This window comes from Cebus imitator, unplaced genomic scaffold, assembly GCF_001604975.1.
Source record: "Cebus imitator isolate Cc_AM_T3 unplaced genomic scaffold, Cebus_imitator-1.0 Scaffold240, whole genome shotgun sequence".
Classification (NCBI taxonomy): Eukaryota; Metazoa; Chordata; class Mammalia; order Primates; family Cebidae; genus Cebus; species Cebus imitator.
In genome coordinates, this window is record NW_016107555.1 from 1,804,670 (window position 1) to 1,809,590 (window position 4,921).

At 46.3% G+C, this 4,921-nt stretch overlaps 1 long non-coding RNA gene across 1 annotated transcript; it reads left to right on the plus strand.

Moving 5' to 3' along the window:
• Positions 1-2,232: 2,232 nt before the first annotated feature.
• Positions 2,233-4,537, plus strand: LOC119466909. The gene is made up of 2 exons (XR_005195418.1): positions 2,233-3,597; positions 3,753-4,537. It is a non-coding gene; the product is annotated as an uncharacterized LOC119466909 (long non-coding RNA).
• Positions 4,538-4,921: the final 384 nt, after the last annotated feature.

Genomic DNA, 4,921 nt, shown 5'->3' on the forward strand with positions numbered 1-4,921 from the left:
AGAAACAATATAAATGTCCACAAATACAAGAATGGATAAAGATCTTGTGGTTTATTCATATAATGGAATGAGAATGAAAAAAAATGTTTCTGGCTGGGTGCGGTGGCTCACGCCTGTAATCCCAGCACTTTGAGAGGCTGAAGTGGGCAGATCACCTGAGGTTGGGAGTTCAAGACCAGCCTGGCCACCATAGTGAAACCCCATCTCTACTAAAAATACAAAAATTAGTCATGTGTGGTGACTCATGCCTGTAATCCCAGCTACTTGGGAGGCCGAGGCATGAGCATAGCTCGAGCAGGTGGGGATGGGGGCGGGGGGAAGATGGAGGCGGTAGTGAGCTGAGAATCCGCCACTGCACTCCAGCCTGGGAGACAGAGCAAAACTCAGTCTTGGAAAAAAAAAAAAAAAGGAAAAAATTTCCACATGCAAAAATATCACAAACATAATATTGAGTAAAATAAACCAGACACAAAAGAGTACTACTCTCTGATTCTGTTTATATAAAGTTTTTAAAAACAGGCAAAATTAATGTATAGCATTAGAAGTCTGAAAGGTGGGCTGGGCATGGTAGCTCACGCCTGTAATCCCAGCACTTTGGGAGGCTGAGGTAGGTGGCTCACTTGAGGTCAGGAGTTTAAGACCAGCCTGGCCAATATGGTGAAACCCCATCTCTACTAAAAATACAAAAACTAGCCGGGCGTGGAGGTGTGTGCCTGTAATTCCAGCTACTCCAGAAGGCCGAGGTACGAGAATCACCTGAACCCAGGAGGTAGAGGCTGCAGCGAGCTGAGAGCCACTGCACTCCAGCCTGGGTGACAAATTAAGACTGTCACTCTGTCTCAAAAAAAAAAATGTCAAGAAGGTGGTTATCCTTATTCTTTTTCTTCCCAGACCTGTCAGCAGGAAATAAAAGACTGTTATCTTTAGCATGGCTCATGAGGTGGGGGTCAAGAAGAAAGGGGGATAGTATAATTTTTGTTTGTTTGTTTGAGACAGAGTCTCACTCTGTTGCCCAAGCTGGAGTGTAGTGCCACGATCTCAGCCAACTGCAACCTCCACCTTCCAGCTTCAAGCGATTCTCCTGCCTCAGCCTCCCAAGTGGCTGGGATTATAGGTGTGTGCCACTATGCTCAGCTAATTTTTGTATTTTTAGTAGAGATGAGGTTTCACCATGTTGGCCAGGCTGGTCTTGAACTCCTGACCTTGTGATCTACCTGCCTTGGCCTCCCAAAGTGCTAAGATTACAGGCGTGAGCCACCGTGCCCGGCCTAACAGCCTGTTCTTAGTTCATGAATGTAATATTCTATCTAATCTCCGAAGATTGTTTTAACATCTGTTTGCTTTGTGAAATGTTTGCATGGGGATTAGTCTTTGTTTATTGAGTTTTGTACTTTTCTTGATATTACTTTTCCTCAAATGTTTGGCAATTTAAATTTTAGGCTCATATTTGAAAATTTCTATTCTCCTGTCTGTTGAACCAGGTTCTGATGACATGAGCTTGCCTCTGGTAACCACAGCAGAGGATAAACTGGACAATGTGAGGAAGGCTGAGTGCTGTCCGTCAGGAAGGCCTTTCCAGTCCACCTAGAAATAGTGCAGTTTCCTTGCTACCCCAGGTCTTTCTGTGCCTCTTGTCACCAATGCTCTGGCCTGTGGGCACACACTCACTGTGACACAGTTTAGCACAAAAGAGGTGGGGAAGGGGGCGAAGGCAACTAGCTGATCCTCCAAAAGCCCCCAGATAATCACCCTGACTCCTGCCACAGGGCTCCTTCCTGTTCCCTATTTCCATAAAGGGCATAGCTTTCACAGAACTCACAGCTACCTTCACAGAAGTGACCTTTTTTTTTTTTTTTGAGACAGAGTCTCACTCTGGGCAGGCTGGAGTGCAGTGGCATGATCTCAGCTCACTGCAACCTCTGCCTCATGAGTTCAGCAATTTTCCTGTCTCAGCCTCCCAAGTAGCTGGGACTACAGGTTTGTACCATGCCTGGCTAATTTTTGTATTTTTAATAGAGATGGGTTTCCACCATGTTAGTTAGGGTGGTCTCGAAATCCTGGCCTCAAGTGATCCACTGGCCTCAGCCTCCCAAAAAGCTGGGATTACAGGCATGAACCACCGTGCCCGGCCCCTCCTGTAGAACTTTTAGCCATTGGTCTTTCCTTTGGTCATATTTCTCCATCAAACAAGACCCATCTCCTTTCTATCTTTAATGAATTCCTGAAACAGTCTGGTATGCCAATAAACACTTTCGTTCTTCGGCTATGTGTTTATTCTTAATTTCAGGAGATTTTCAGATGTGTAGCAGGAGGGCTATGGGAATCTTCATGGCCCTCCATACCCCTGTTCCATTACACTCCTGGCTATGACCTGTCACATAGTTGCTCTGTGCCGCTTTGATTGATAGCACAGTGTACCTTGTCTTGGTTGGTGTTCATGCTTACAGAGAAAGACTTGCCAACATCAGGATTTGTAACCAGAAAGGGTGTTGAAAACATATCCTCGAAATCAGGCTATCAAATGTTAGAAGAAAACCTTTCAGACCTAGAATCAGTTATGGAGAAGAAAGATGATAAACAGTTCCAGAAACTATAAATGGCCAGCTTCTAAGCCACAACTTGTCTTTGTACACACCGATGTATACATAATACGGCAAAGTTTTATGTGCAACTGAGGGTGTGGCATTTATGATTCAGAAAGAATGAGTTTGTGCAGATGGAAATGGGCATTTGGGTGGGGATTAGGCAAGGACAGAATTATAATGCAAGCCAGGTGGATGGTAACACCTCTTTTTGTCTATACCAAAACTATTCAGAAAAAACTGTATCCATAAGACTGACTTTTTGTGATGACTAAATACATAGAATCATTTAAGTATACAACTTAAGAAAAAATCAGGAGTAGAAGTCATCCACAGATGAGTACTCCAGGTTTTAGAGGAAAAAAAATGTAAATGAACATTTCAATTGGGTAAATCAGTTTCTCAGTGAGAGCCTTCTCAACCTCATCTTGCCAGATGACAAATGACTATCTATTATTGTTAAAGTTTGTGGCAAAAGGACAGCCAAATTGATTCAGCATCAACTAAGCGTGGAAAAAAATGTAGCTGCAAAAACAAAAACAAAAACAGATTTCTGGCTGCTGTCCTCAAAAGCCTCCCACACAGACGATGTTCCTGACAGGATCAACAAATGCTCCATTTCACTGTCCCACAGCGCAGCTTCGGCCATCAGCCACTGACTGGCTTGGGCCAGAAGTAGTTTTGGTCTCTGTGACAGTGACTTCCTTGCTCTGCTCTGAACGAGTGACCTTTCTGTGAAAGTAGGTGTCCTGGTTCTAGGGCTAATCCCAATGCCATCCCACAACATTTCAGTGTGCCTGGCACCATACCTGGCACCATACCTGGCAAGCAGCGAGCTCCTGACGCTTGGAAGTGCTAATGCTGTTCCAGACATCTGTAAGCAAGTCGGATCAGCCAGATTCCATCACGTGAGACACCTTGGAGGACAAAGCCACATTGTGTGGAGGAAGACACACCACCGTTCAGACCCAAAGTCGTCCTGCTTTCTCCTGCACTCCGTCTCCCCTAGTGCCAGGTAGGTTTCTGCCTGTACTAAGAAGGGTGAATGGAAAAGCGAGATGTAAAAACAAACTGAAAAAAAGGGCTCGAAATGTCTATGGGAAGATAAAATCGTGGCAGTGCTTTAGGAAGAAAGAATCACATGATTCAATAGACTGTTGTTTTCTTTAGAATGCGGGGATGATAACTGGTGTTGAAGTGATGCACTGGGGCTTTGAGGTGCCTCCCCCACCCTGGCCTCGCGCTGGCAAGTGAGAACCAAGCCCGCGCTAACTTCACAGTTCTCGGCCCGTGGAAGCGCAGGCCACCTGGGCTCCAGCAAACACCAGACGTGTAATTAGAGGCTCCTGGGCTGGGATAATGTGGTGCACAGACAAGTCTTATCACGCGTCTGAGCCTCTGTGGGTGCCCAGAGTTGCCTCTGCAGCCCGGAGCGGGTGAGTGGAGGCTCCTGTGACTCATCCAACTGCAGGAACTGTCAACTGGCTTCTGCCCAGCCAAGAACTTTTATCAATCACTAAGTAGAGACACTGTGTACAAGGACACTGGTTCATCCAAGAACATCAGGACAGCCAGGAATTTAAAACATACAAAACACCGCTTCCTGCATGCTGCACCCCAGGCAGCTCTGAGGCTCAGCCCAAGGAAGATTTGGGGCTCGGGCCAGAAAGACACGATTAACTCTGACTTACACAAGAGGGGAGTGTACAAAAGTCATGCAGTCCCAGGGGAAGGCACTGGGCTAAACCCTCATGACTGTAAAATGAAGAAATATGCATGAAGCATGACTAGGGTGTTTGACGAGGACCCAGAGTTATGTCCAAGGAATGAAGGCGCTGCCTTCAACAGAGCAAAATGTCAAGTTAACTGATAACAAATACATTCCACAGGACTGGTCTCTGAGTGAGACAACTTTTTTAGTGGGGAAAAAAAGAACAAATAAATGTGTTTCCGGATGCTGTTTTAGTGAGCTTGATACAAGTTTACTTGCTTGCTCTTCCTGGTAGGTTTCAGGATTCCCAGGGAAGTGATGGGCCGAGGAGAGGCACGCTAAACTCAGCCTGATCACAGCTCTTTTCTTTTCTTTTCCCTCCCTTCCTCCCCTCCCTCTCTCCTTCCCTTACCCCTTCCCCTTCCTTTCCTTCCCCTCCCCTCCCCTTTCCTCCCCTCCCCTCCCCCCCCCCTTTTTTTTTTTGATGGAGTCTTACTCTGTCACCCAGGCTAGAGTGCAGTGGTGTGATCTTGGTTCACTACAACCTCTGCCTCCTGGGTTCAGGAGATTCTCCTGCCCTAGCCTCCCAAGTAGCTGGAATTACAGGCACCTGCCACCACACCCAGCT